We start from the raw sequence: 15346 nt of genomic DNA, 5'->3' as shown, positions 1-15346 counted from the left end.
AACTAAACAACATAATAGTCCTCTCCAATGAGTCATTTCCACTTCCACCAGGGTCATGAAATCTTTCTAATTCAGCAACACACCATTGTTTGGACTCCCCTCACAAGGGATCTGAACTTGGTATTGTCAGGAAGTCAATATACCAACATTCTGGTGCATTGGAATGTGCTAGGAAATCCCCCTTCTCTGACTGGGGGATGACATCATCCCTGGACCCCTCTCCAGGGTGTATTGGAGAACACATGGCACTTCTTCACACTTTTCCACCCTATTCCATCATTCCCCAACTGCTGCTAGCTCTTGTACCTGAAAAATCTACTCAGGTTTCTGGTCTCTGATCTGTGCTCAGAAAAGCACAGGAAAAGCAGGGAAGGGAAAATCCCCATCAGTCAGGCACCCTTTTCTCAGTGCCTTTGGACAAAGAGGTGCAGTGCCCATGTGCTTCTGCGCTGGCATGGATTTGGTTTTGCTTTTAGTTCTGTTGTGCTCTCAGGATCTCAAAAACAGGGCAAAAAGGAGTCTGAACGGACTGAACATGCCTGTGGGCTCATTTTTCTTCTCTAGCAAAAAACAGATGGTTCCTTCCACAAAAATCAATCCTTCCAAGTCCTCTGTACTAAGAGGCTTCATAGCCAAGCTAGTAGATAAGGACTTGACCTTTGAGGTAGGAAGCCCTGGTTTTAAATCCTACCTCATGTTTTACACAACTACACATGTATAATCTATATCAAATTGCTTACCTACTCAGGGAGCAGGGGAGGGGGGAGAATGAAAAAACATTTTTTTAAAGAATGCTTAAATTTTTTGTTTACATGTAATTGAGGGAAAAAAATTTTTGAAGGGAAAAAACAAAGGGAGAGGGAGAACTGAGAAGACTTATATGAGCTAATGCAAAGTGAAGTGATCAGAACCAGGAGAAGAGTGTACACAGTAACAGCAATATTGTAAGGATGGTTGTTTGTCTTTCATTCTCAAAGAGGACCGATAACGTCAGGAGATAGTGCTTCCTTAGGATAACAAGATCATACATTTAGAGCTAAAAGGGAGTATGTATGTATGTGTCTGTGTGTGTATAGTATATATCTATATGTGTGTATACCATATATACATACACATATATACATATATAACTAAACTACTATTGTATGCACTAATATCTGCTTATGTATACTTATATATGCAGATATAGGTGTAGCTGTCACAAAACCATATGATTTATATGTAGACAAACAAGAGTCTGACTATATGTATCAAGTAGATATATAAAAACAGATAATTTGATATAGAAAATCAAGAATTTGACTCTCCGTGTATATACGCATATACCTATAGATATATATAATTATGTAGATTACATATATATATATAATTATTCCTTCCACATAGTGACTTTCTCCGTTGTAGTTTTGCTATATGTTGGGTGGGCATAAGAAATTAAATAGGAAATTTTTTTTTTAATTTTATTAAGCAATCGGGGTTAAGTAACTTGCTCAAGGTTACAAGGCCAGTTATTTCTGGGTGTGGTGCTGTGTCCGAGCCCGGGATTCGATCTCCAGGTCGTCCCAACACTGGAGCCGGTGCTCTTACTCGCTGTGCTACCTGGCCGCCCCTTAAATAGGAATTTTGAAGGAGTTTTGCAGAAGACAGAGACTATACGTAAAGGCCAGCAAAGAACATAGAAAAAGTTTAGAAGAAATGCATAAAATATGTTATAGTATTATACTATACTATAGTAAAATATGATATAGTATTATATAATACATATACTTATACTATAGTAAAATATACGATATAGTATTATATAATACATACACTATACTATAGTAAAATATATGATATGGTATTGTATAATATCAATATGTTTTATCTTTTAATACCATGAGATCTCTTCTCTGGTACAAAGGGAGAGCCCAAAAATTTTACGGGGATTTTCTAGATTAAGGGAATGCCACTCCCCTAATTTCTGCAATAGAGAAAGGATAACTCTGTGTGTGTGTGTGTGTGTGTGTGTGTGTGTGTGTGTGTGTGTGTGTGAAGGATAGGATAGGGCCATTGAGGCTATATGAAGAAGGGAAAAAAACATTAGACTCTTGGAATGATGAGACCTGAGTATGAGTCCCAGTTCTGCCACTAACTTGTGTGACTTTGGGCCAATCACTTCTTGTCTCTGGGCCTCAGTTTTACTCATCTGTAAAATGAAAGGGAGGAAGCTAGGTGGATAGAGCACCAGGCCTGGAGGCAGGAAGATTCATCTTCCTGAGTTCAAATCTAGCCTGAGACACTTCCTAGTTACATGACTGCACAAGTCACTTAATCCTGTTTGCCTCCATTTCCTCATCTATAAAATCAAAAGGAGAAGGAAATGGTGAACCCAATCCAGTGTCTTTGCCAAGAAACCCCCAAATGGGATCAGGAAGAGTCATACATGATTGTAAGGACTGACCAATAACAACAAAATGAGAGAGTTGGCTGTTATGACCTCTAAGGCCCCTTCCAGCTCTAACAGTTTACAAGCTTATGACTCTATAAAGCAAAGAGTGTGGAATAGAACCAGTGGTGATCTTTCCCCCTCTTAATAGTTTTCTGAGGCACTCTTGGATCCCCTGTCCCTAGGTATAGATCCTAAAGCACATGGCCAAGAGGTTCTTCTTCCAGTCCTAACCAAGACCCCTGCTGATACAATTTCCCAAAGGAGCTAAAGTTGATGTCTGTGAGTGAGGGAATCCTGGCTCTGATCTCCATCCTCAGTGGAAATAACATCTGGTCCTCCAATTGGGTAAAGTCTTCACTAAAAGCTTTAGAGCAATTAAGAGGGTCCAGAAGACTCAGCTGGAATGAGCATCCCTCTAGGCAGAAAGGTGTGTTGGGCCTCTCCAAGATAACAAGGAACAAATGAACCCCAAAGAATTCCAGGAAAAGGTAAGCAGGTTTAACTCCTCAGTGAGCCTTAATGGCTCTGTAATTACCCTGCTGTGACAGGCTTGTGTGTCTATAAAAAGTTTACATGGCCCTGTCCTGTACAAAACAAATTGGGCTTGTCTGTGTCTCAGCAACTTAATGAAAGGAATGTTTTAATTGCCTCTGCAAGAGCCCAGGCATCTTCCAAACTCTATGTGCTCTTGAACTCTATTCTAATTAAGCATAGAATTAAAGCATTTTTCCCCAGCTGTCCCTATTGCCACAGCGGGCACCTAGGCATGTCCAGATAAAAACTTTAAACATCATTCAGTGCATTGCTGGAGATCCAGCCCAGACATCAGCTCCAATTAAGCAATAGCACTATGCAGATCATAGACCTGGAGATGGGGAAGGACCTTAGAGGTCATCTGGTCCACCCTCGTCTTTTACAGAAGATATTGAAGAAATGAAAAATCAAGTGACTTTCCTAAAGTCACAAACTGAGTAAATGGAAGAGCCAAGATTGGAACCCATCTTCTGACCCCAAACTGTGTTTTCTATCCCCTGCCCCTGATTTCTAAGTAAGTGACATGACTGTATATTAAACATTCAAGAATATTCTGTAATAATCACTCACATTTCTTTATCCCTTGGACCTTCCCAAAAGCAAACCTACAGAGAGGTATGGAGTGTGTTATCATCCACAGAGAATTAAAATGAAGTCATTTTAATGAATTAATAGTAATAATACAATGAAACCCATCTAATAAGCGTCAGAGGCTGAATTGGAATCTAGATCTCCTGACTCATAAATGAATGAATACATTTATCATATGAATAATGAATAAACCTACTATATCAATAATGAATAAATATGAAAAATGAATAAATACATAAATCATAAATATCCTGACAGTGCTCTAATTACCATGCTGCTGATTTGCCTCTGCTTCTAATTCTTCTAATCAATTGTGTGACCTCTGGCAAGCCATTTTACCACCATGGGCCTCAGTTTCCTCTTCAGTCATCCTAGGATTTAAATGTAAGTCATCAGATAACCAAATATGACCCTATCCTATCCCCAAATATTCAAAGCCTAATAATAAATAATCCTCATCTCCAAAGAATACATACTTATTATCTAATTTAGTTTCATACCAAGCTCATGAGCTCAGGAGATTCAGGGGATGATGAGAAAGCTGAGACCCCTGGGAGGCAAAATGATTTAAACAGAGTCATGCATCGTGTCACGGGAAGAGTCAGCAAGAGAACTGGGGCCTCCTGACTTCCCTGTTTGGAAGAAGCAAATTATTTCTCCACCTGCTCAAATAGGACCAGGGGAGTGTACACACACCTGAGGAGTATTAGCTGCCTTAATCATCAGATTATCTGCACTTTTTTAGACCAATCTGGTGGTCTGATCTGGGTCCCAGTTACCCAAGTAAGTGGTTGAAGGGAAAACAGGCTGCATTTGCTTCCTTCTTAAATACTAGTTTGGGATAGGCCAATTGTGAGTGCAGGAAGGAAATGGAAAAATACAATATGGTACATATCATCCATGGGCCATGGCCACTAGATGGCAGGTCAAAAGTCCAAGTGCTACAGGTATGCAGGATGACCCTTATAGGAGGAAACAGGACCATTTCTGCCTCCTAGAAATCCTATGGAGTTTCCTCTTTTTGCTTAGTGTTTGAGAGGTACAGTCTTTGTAAGTGGCTTTGCTAAGCGTGTGTTATATGTTGAAACAAGTCTTTCTATCCAGGATACGTAGGTGTTCGAGGAACCAACCCAAAGGTTCAGGCTGACCTCATCCAAGCAACAGGCCCATTTGATCACAGAATCACAGAATGTCCGAGCTGGAAAGAGGCCTTACTGTAATCATTCCATTTGTACAGAGAAGGAAGCCAAGACCCTGAGGAGAAAAGTGACTTACCCCTGGCCAGGAAAGAGGAAAGCCTGGAGGCTAAGGATACAAACCTACTCTCTGACTCTTCAGAGTTGGGATTTCAGATATCGGTTGCTTCTGGGGGAGGAAATTCCCTCCACCAGTGCAGGTAGGTTCCTTCTCTGAAACCGGTACAAAGGTGTCTAGAGAACACTGAGAGGTCGTGGGACTTGTCAGGTCAGGGTCACCAAACGTGAACATGTCGGCAGCACGACCTGCCCAGGTCAGCTCTCTGGTGTCTCTGGCTCCATATGCAGTGATTTTCCTGGGCTTCCTGACTGATCTCTTCTATCTCTAAATAATCCTGCCACATTCATCTTCTTAAAGTACTTCTGGGCATGGCTAATGCAGAAGTTTGATTTGCATGTCTCTACATATTTGTAATGGGTTCTATTTTTCTTGTCTTCTCAATGAGTGGAACAGAGGAAGGAGAGAAGGGAGAGAATTTAGAAGTGAAAAAAAGAAATAAAATTGGATTTTAAAAAAAGTACCACATTTATCTTGTCACTGCCTTGCTTTAGGAAATCTACAATAGTTCCCAAGGGATGACAGAGATAAAGATAGATATGGAAAAGAGAGATTTATCTCTGTCTATAGACAGAAATATCTATAACTGTATCTACCTATAGACATATCCATATATCTAACTATACCTATTTATAGATATATATATCTGTAAATATAGATATCTATATCTGTCTATTGGTGTCTATAGAAATATAATTTGTTAATAGACATATAGAAATAGAAATCTCTGTATGTTTTATAAAGATCCATTTTTATTTATCTATAACTATATCTAATGTCTATAGACATATATCGATCTATAGATATCTATGTTGAATCATATCTATTTCTAGATCTCTATATATCTATAGGAATGAATATCTATATCTGCCTGTAGATAGCTATAGAAATAGAGATATCTCTTTCTATAGAGAGAAAAATGTCTCTCTTTACACTATACATTTATCTATGTACATGTCTATAGATGTATATATCTTAACTATAGATGTTGATAGGTGTCTATAGGCAAATACATATATAGTTGTCGATAGATATCTCTATATCTATAGAAAGACAAATATCTCTATCTACAACTATATATGTATTTGTCTATAGATGTCAATAGGTGTCTATAGAAATAGAGACAGACAGACTCCTAGCTAGCATTTGCTGGTCAAGTGCTTCCACCACCAAACTCCACTAGGGGTATTTTGATAAATGTTTAACAACTACTTGGGAGGAAGGGGGTTTGGGGGAGGGGAGATGTACACTGGACATACTTTTAAGTTTAATCTGCATCATTAACATTTTCTCTATCATTTTCTTAAGTCTAGACAATCAACAAAACACTAAATTAATCCCTGATACATAGATATAGATAGATATGGATATAGATCATTTGCTGACTTCCAAGGTGTAAATGCTCACACTGAAAATTTGATAATCAGCCTAAGAGCTGGTAAGATCCAGCTCCAATACACCCCTGGATCACCCTGACTATCCAACCTGAACTCTCCCTTACCAGACCCAACCCCCAAGGGAAGCCTGAAATCCATTCAGGAAAGGTTCCTTATTACTCTGCCCACTCTGTGTCTATTCCAGCCTCAGATATCTTTCCATATTCATGCAATCCCCTTTCCTGTCATGCCCTCCGTGCCTCTCTTGCCTAAGTCGATCCTACCCCTCCTTTAGGGACCAATTCAAATCCCACCTTCCCCACGAAGCCTCCCCTTAGCACCCAGCCCACAAGGCTCCCACCTTTCTCTGAACTCTGCCTACCCTTACTGTCTGGATCTCTCCCTGGGCAAAGTCAAGTAACCTCCCTCAGACTCGGCTTCCTCATCTATAAAATGGAGATCGCAATAGTCTCTACCTCACAAAGTTAGTGTGACCATCAAAGGAAATGACATGTAAAATGCTTTGCAAACCTTCACATGCCATGTAAATGCTAGCTATCAATAGCAGTAGTTTCATCTCCCACTTGGGCATTTAACCATTTGTAGCTGTAAGTTACTTAAAGTCAGAAATTGTGACTTAAGGAAGGAAGGTCACTCCTCCACTCAAAAGTCTTCAGTGACTCCCTCTAAAGTTCAAACTTCTTTGCCTAGCATTCAAGACCTTCCATGGTCTAGTGCTACACAACATTCCAGACTTCTGCTGTACCCTCCATATACTCATTATTCCAGAAGTGGAATTCCAGAATGGGGCATTCCCTTCCAAACTCGGACAATCCTCTTCTGCTCCAATGCCTTTTTTCTCCCTGTCCCTTCTTCCTGAATATCCTCTCTTCCCTTTTCCCCTGTTAAATTCTTGCCCATCCTTTAGAGCCCAACTCAGACATCACTTCCACCAGGAAGTCTCCCATGATGTCTCCTGGGTAAAGAACTTTTCCCTCAGATTCATTTAACTCCTTTTTTTACACATCCTTAATGCATTTATTATGTATATTATAGTTACCTGTGGATTTGCCCCTTTTTAGACTGCAAACTTCCTGACAATAGAATCTTAGTTAAACTTTTGTGTCTCCTCCAGCGCCTAGCACGGTGCTTTGTCTTCCATTAGTGCTTAACGTTTACTGTAGTCCCTGTTTTTAAGGAATTCACAGTCCAGTGGATAGAATATAATCTACTGCATGTTGGGTGGAGTGGGGAGGATAGGAGTGGTCTGATAAATTTTAGGGAAAAGGAAGAAGGTAGCAGAAAAGACTTCATGAAGCAATTAGATTTTGAAGGATTTCCATATGTAGAGAAAGAGTCAAGAGCCAGGGGGAGAAAGGAAATCTGCAACTCAAGTCACAAAGGAGGAAACTTCAGGGCCTTTCTAGGGAGGTGGGGAGAGCAAAGCACCTATTCTGAAGGATTAAGGAGATCTGGCATCTAGTCTTGGCCTTGTCACTGCCGTTGTATGACCTCGGTCATGTTATTTACATTTTCTCTAACTAATTTTCCTATCTACTTTTTTGTTTGTTTCTTTATTTTGTTGTCTTTTTGGAGGGGGGAAGGCAGGGCAGTTCGGGTTAAGTGACTTGCCCAAGGTCACACAGCTAGTAAGTGTGTCAAATGTCTGAGGACAAATCTGAACTCAGCTCCTCAGGGCCGTGTACTCTATCCACTGTGCCACCTAGCTGCCTCCTGAAGTCTTATTTATTTAATTAGATGGTAAGTACTTTGAGATCAGGTACTTCTTTTATATTGTTAATAATGATAATAACAATAATTGCTACTTACATGGCACTTTTTAGCCCAGAAAGCACCTGACAATAAGGAGCACTGTTCAACAATACTTACTGAAATGAAGTTATCTGTTTATAAAACACCAATATTTGATAGTAACACAAATATCAGTGTTTCTGATCTGTCTAGAATAATCAAAGTAATTAAGTCCCAGACCTTGAATGATTCTCTCCCAGAACATCTTTCCAGACTATTCTGGCGGGCCCCTATTCAGTCTCACATAACACTCTCAATATATAGGCATATGTTTAACATAGACATCCTAGAGTATGTCTTCAACATAAAATACATATGTAAATAAATGGGGCAGGACTTGACTTGTGATTTCAGTGGACAGGGAAATCCCAGATGAAGAAATTCCCTTTACCAAAGTTTCACACTGACTTTATAATACAGAGAATTGTCTGGGGGCACCAAGAGGTTAATTGACTTGCCTAGGGTCACATAGCCAGTTTGTACCAAGCTAGAATGCATAAATATACACACACACACACACACACACACACATATATGTATACATATATAGGTGTGTGTTTATGTACATTTATGCCTAACACACAAAATAGATTGGTTTTTTACATTAGCTATGCATATATTTATTCTAGGATACTCTAACAAACTATATTTATATGGTTTCCTTATATAGCATTTTTAATATTCTAGATTTGAGCATATTTGATATAAAATATACTCTACACCTTATATAGAATGTCCCCAAAGTCTTAGTGCAGTCTTAAGTTATTAGCGGACTTTTGGGACATTTCGCATATTCAATATATGTGTGTGTATTTTTAAATGAATGTGCAAAACAGAACTGCCGGTCTCAGAGTAAAAAGACTTTATCTGACACATTCTGACTGCATGACCCTGGCAAGTCATTTAAGCTCTCAGTGGCCCCAGGCAGCCATCAAAGGCAAGAAGGTGAAGGAAAAAGTGCAGTCCTATGTTTGTAGAGAGATTTTTCTCTTAGGGAGTTCCTTAAAACCAGGAAAGCGTAGATGCAACCCCAAAATAAACAAGCAAACAAATAAATAGACAGTTGAAGAAATAAGTAGATGCAGGTAAATATATGTAGATTTTAGATTTTATTTATTAAATATGTGTATATATGTGTGCGTAATAGACATATATTGTATTTGAGCATTTATAGATGTATAAATCAATGTGTATATATTAAATATATGTGTAGACATGTGATGTATAATATACATATCGTGTGAGCATTTATAAATATATGTATATTTATATGTGTATATATTATAGTATACATATATTGTTTGTGACCATTTATAGATTGCACACCTGGCTACATATCTTAAATATGTGTATTATATATATATATATATGTGTGTTATAACGGTATGAGAATTTATAAATATACCTATATGTACATGTTGATATTTGCATACACATGTATATGGACACGTGTCTTGGTATTTCTAAATATGTATATTATGAGTGTTAATTACATAAATGTATAAAATGTATGTTGCTTGTGAACGTTTATAGAAATGTTTGTCTAGGTTTACATATTATATATGTATATATTATATGTGTGTACTGTGTGTGATATATGAGAATTTCCATACATGTGTATATATTAATAAAATCACATGCATGTATTATGCATGAGCATTTATAAACATAATGATATTTACATGTGTTAAATATATGTGTAGGTAGAATACACCTCTATATTAGCATTGATAGAGGTATATATATGTATATAAATGTAAATTGATATGGATTTCTATTTCTTTTTCACATTTTTACATATAACCATACATATAAATGCTATGTAAAATTGAGACTAGAATGAGTCATTAAGAACTGTGGCCTGGTGATGGGGAGCAGTCCTTTGAGGAGAGCTATCTCAAGTCCCCTGGGGCATTAAGGATGTTTTAGAAGAGGACTGATAGGAACAGGAACATCAAGTATTTGATCCCCCTAGAATCAACAAAATCCGGAAGCCTTTCAGAGGCGCTTGTCAGAGGCAGGGTTTGACAGCTCAGCCCTGTTGACTCTGACAAGCCCTTGCCCAGGTCCATCTGTCATTTAGAGATAGGCTTGTCTGTTGGTCCACAGGTCAGGTTTTTTAATATGAGTTACAACACAGAATTAGAGTTGAAAGAGGCCTTGGAGATCACCTTTGTCCGATTCCTTCATATCATAGCAAGGGAAACTGAAGTCCAGCGGGAGTGAAATGCCTTACCTAAAGGGTCACACTTAGAGCTGGCTAATACTCCCTCCCAGGCCAGTGCTGGTTTGTGATGGGAAGTGAATCTGTGCTTGTGTGCTAAATGATTCATTTGCTACTGGAAGAAGGAAGCAGTAAATAAAAGAGATAAGGCTCATTTTTGTAAGTTCCATGGCTATCTGTCAACCATGCATTCTCAGAGACTTTGGGCAGGGGAAAGATTGTGTTACTTTAAAGAAAACCAAAAATAAATAAATAAATGAAGCCTCAATTGATCATATTTCCAATTAGCCAAGTTAATCTGAATGCCTAAGGCATATATCACATAAATTATAGCTATTTGTGCTTTAGCCCTGCACTAGAGAGCAAAGGTTCTAAGAGAGTAAGGCTTCTGCTTGTTTAATTAAACTGTTCCCCTCCAGACCCTAGCACAAGGCCTGCCAGCAAAAGTTGATGATAAATATTTTTTGAATGAATGGACAAAAATTGCTAATAAATGTTTTTTGAATGAATGAATCCCTGGGGGGTGACCTAAGGCAAATCACTTAACCTCTCTGGGTTTCATTCTCTGTAAAATGTGGGAGTGGATTAGATAATTTCTAAAGTTTCTTCAAGGGCAGCTAACTCGGTGGTGAAATGGATAGAACGCCAGGCCTTGAAGTCAGGCTCATCTTCCTGATTTCAAATCCAGCCTCAGACTCTTAGTAGTTGTGTGACCCTGGGTAGGTCACTTAACCCTGTTTGTTTCAGTTTCCTCATCTGTGAAATGAGCTGGAGAAGAAAATGGCAAACCACTCCATTACCTCTGCCAAGAAAACCCCAAATGGGGTCACAAAGAGTTGGATACAACTGAAAAAAGAATATACAGTGTATGGGGGTGGCTAGGTGGTATAGTGAATAGAGCACCAGCCCTGGAGTCAGGAGGACCTGAGTTCAAATCTGGCCTCAGGCACTTAACACAAAAACTAGCTATGTGACCTTGAGCAAGTCACTTAATCCCAATTGCCCTCCAAAAGGCAAAAAAAATTTTTTTTTTTTAAAATTAAAAAAAAAAAAAGAATATACAATGGGTGAAGGAAAGTAGTATGAACAGGCTGGAAAGGTTGGTGGGAGGCAGAATAAGGGAGGGTTTTAATGCCAGTTCCAAGAAGTTTGTGTTTTATCCTAGAGGTAATACAGAAAGAGGCCACTGGAGATTTTTAGCAGGGAAATGATATCATCTGATCTGTGTTTTAGGAAAAATTAGAGAAGAGGGAGAGTGGAAACTGGGAAATGAATTGAGGATATTGTACTAGTCCAGGTGAGAAGTGATGAAGGCCTTGAACAAAAGTCAATTCAAGTCAAAAAGCATATATTAAAATTCTAATACTACATAAACTGTTTGAAAAAATAAGAAGAGACCCTATCAAATTCTTTCCACAACACAAATATGCCATTGATATCTAAACCAGAGACAGTCAAAACAGAGAAAGAAAACTATAGGTGCTCTATTCACTGTGCTATAGACGAATATTCTTAATGAATATTGATGCAAAAAAGTTTTTAAAAGAAGCATTTATTGAGCACTTACTGCTTGCTAGGCACAGGGATACAAATAGATGCAAAAGGATAGTCCCTGCCCTCAAGGAGTTTACTTTCAAACGGAGGAAGATGAAGCATAAAAAGAAACCGAGGGAGAGGAAGAAGGATGCCCAGTAGGGGCAGAGTGAAAAGTGAAGTTGAGGCCTAAGAAGTAGGAAAACCCAGAGAAGAAGGAAAGAGTGACTGCGGCTAGTGTGGACGCTCTTATACTGAGGTAATGGTCGTGTGAATGGAGAAGAGGAGACAGATGGAGATGTGTGGTAGAAATAAGACTTAACAACTGATGGGAGGGGGAGAGGTGAGAGTCAAAGATCATTCTAAGATTATAAATGGTAGAAGAGTGATGGTGCCTACAACAGAAGGACATGTCTGGAGGCGGGATAGACTCAAGCGAAAGAGGACAAGCGCTGTTTTGGGAATATTGAATCTGAAATGTCAGTGGACCATCAAGGGGAATGTATCCAGTGAGCAGGCAAGACGGGATCTCAGGAGAGTGACGGGATAGGCTGCATAGAGAGAGATTTGGGAGTCATGTCTTCATCAGGATGAAAATTGTTCCCATGTAGGGGTGGCTAGGTGGTGCAGTTAATAGAGCCCCAGCCCTGGAGTCAGGAGGGAACCTCAATTGCCCTCCCCCCCCAAAAAAAATAAAAGAATGGGGAAACCTAGATATATTTATAGGCTATAGGGAAAGGACCACTAGATAAAGAAACAAGAAAGGAGAAGGAAGGGGAGACCAGGAAGGGAAAAAGGGCAAAGCTGCCAAAGAAGGTGGAAGGGAGGAGAATCAAAGGCACAAAGAGAGGAGCTGGCTTTGGCGAGAAGAACCACCTTGGAGCAAAGGAAGAGAGTGAGTGTGGCAGCAAAGGAATTTAGACGAAGGAGTAAGAGGGAGCTCATATCGAATGACCTCTCTTTTCTCAGTGAAGTAGGGGACAATAAGCCTGTGCTGAGAGGGACAGGAGGGGGGTGGTATAGGTGACTTGAGAAAGAGTATCTGTAATAGAATCTGTAAGAAGTGTGACAGAGTCAGTGGGGAAGAGCGAACACCTTGTCCCACAGCAGCAAAGGCCCTGCTGAGGTCAGATAACATAGGTTTGTAAAGGATTCTGTCCGCATGGCCAGGCATTTTCTTCATCAGTGTTCAGCAGCATCCAAGTAGGAGCAGAGAAGGTCTATAGTAGGGCATGCCAGGGTTGGAGTTTGGCAAGGCAAAGGGGCCAGTGATTTAAGGAGAGAGGATAATGAATAGTTGAAATGATCAAACATAGGGTCAAAATGCTAAAATAGTATCAGTTCGTATTTGTATAGCTTTAAGCATACATCATAAGGAAGATGGTGGGGGATGGCCTGGGAATCTGGGAGGGTCAGGTTGTGGTGGTTGTTTGTCCTTTGTTCTGGAAGAGGATCAGGAAATGAATTGGATTTATGTGAGGAAGGGCAGTGCAGTCACCAGTCTCACTTCCTTGTCCCGAGCCATCTGGGTCTAGTGACAAGATATAGATTGGGATCAGTGGAGATGGCCCTGCTCAAAGGAAGATAGTGGAGCTAAAAAAAAACAACACTCCTTTTTCAATAAGAAACATCAGATGTTCACAAGTCAAAAAACAGTTGAGGGACTGAAGAGAGGAAGCGATGGAAGGATAAGAGGTTATGATCAGAGAGAGGAATTTCCAAGTTCAAGACCATGGAGGCAACACAGTTATGGGTGATGGTGAGAACCAAGACGTGTGCCTAACATGGAGTGAAGTAGGAAATGGGGATTGAAGAAGCCATAATGGAAGTCCATCGTGGTCAAGGGGTCATACAAGAGATAGTGAAGTCCCAGAGGAGTCTTCGTCAGGGGTTAGGTAGAGGAAAAGGCTGTGGGATAGATACTGAACGCATTTCAGACATAGACAATATACTGATTTCTCTTTCTGGACCGCACATATATGTTACAAGGGAAGATTTCCATTGTGGGGGGAGCAGAGTGGGTTAGTGGATAGTAATAGATACACCAAAAAAAGAACATCAGTAAGACATTTTTAAATGTACAGAAGACAAAAAGTAGTGAGGAAACAGTACGATTTTATTATCTTATTAAACCAAAAATACATATAGTCATTTAGTTTTTATTTTATAGTCATAAATTTAACTCTATACCCAGACTTGTGGAAGAAAAAGAACAAAAATTTAAAGGGAATTGTAGCAACTGAGAACACAAGAATTACAGGGTATGAGAGCAGTTTGGAGTGGGGGGGGGTGCTCTAACTTAATAGGAATGGTTTGGTGGCTGACCAAAAAATACAAAAAAACTTGGGTGAGCTGTCTGCAGTCAGCAATGGTGATCCTTTTGCTGGTCTTGCCATTCTGGGATCTAAAGCACTAGGTGCTTCTACAATGTGCATACCTTCTTTCACCTGGTCAAAAACTCCATGTTTTCTGGGGCGGCTAGGTGGCACAGTGAATAGAGCACCGGCCCTAGAGTCAGGAGGACCTGAGTTCAAATCCCACCTTAGACACTTAACACAAAATTAGCCATGTGACCTTGGGCAAGTCACTTAACCCCAGTTGCCCTACCTTCCCCCCTCCAAAAAAACAAAACAAAACAAAATTCCATGTTTTCCATCCAACCAATCAGTATGGGTAGTACAGATGGCAAACTGCGGCCCATTTGTATTGACAGAATTTTCAGGGACTGCCACGGGGTGAAGTAGCTAGAGTGCTGGGCCTGGAGTCAGAAGACTTATCTTCCTAACTTCAAATATGGCTTCAGACTCTGACTAGCTATGTGAACCTGGGCAAGTCACTTCACCCTATTTGCCTCAGTTTCCTCATCTGTAAAATGAGTTAGAGAAGGAAATGGCAAACCACTCCAGTATCTTTGCCAAGAAAGCACCAAATGGGGTCAGGAAGAGTCAGACAAGGCTGAACAACAACAGCATTTCCCATGGATAAAATGCCAGAATCGGTATGCTTCAGGCTGAAGTTTCCATCAACAAATTTCTGCCCATAGCTGAACTTGCCCCCAGGACCATTATGGCACAGGAATCCAGGAATCATTCTGTGAAAGCAGGATCCCTTGTAACCAAAACCCTCTTTTACAGTGCTCAGAGCACAGAAGTTTTCTGCTATCTTTAGAAACTTGTCTACAAATAGCTCAAAAGGAACTGAGCCCAAAGACTCATTACCAGTTTGAGATGTACACAGTGGAGTTGGTACTGGTCACAGATCAGGGAACAGCAGTGGATAGACACCAAAGAGGTCACAGTGTCAAACAGCTAAGTAAAGTGGTGGGCGCTGGGTGGTGAGGTAGATAGACAGATTAGATAGACAGACAGACAGACAGACAGATAGATAGATAGATAGATAGATAGAGATAGACTGACAGATAGATAGATGATAGATAGATAGATAGAGAGAGAGAGAGATAGATAGATAGAGATAGATAGATAGATAATATAGACATATGATATGTAATTTTTAAAAACTGACTCTGCATGA

The sequence above is a fragment of the Petaurus breviceps genome, unplaced genomic scaffold (assembly GCF_028583685.1).
Source record: "Petaurus breviceps papuanus isolate PSGF00001 unplaced genomic scaffold, PetGlider_PUasm1.0 175, whole genome shotgun sequence".
Lineage (NCBI taxonomy): Eukaryota > Metazoa > Chordata > Mammalia > Diprotodontia > Petauridae > Petaurus > Petaurus breviceps.
The sequence above is the reverse complement of the archived record's forward strand: the minus strand, read 5'-3'. Positions refer to the sequence as shown.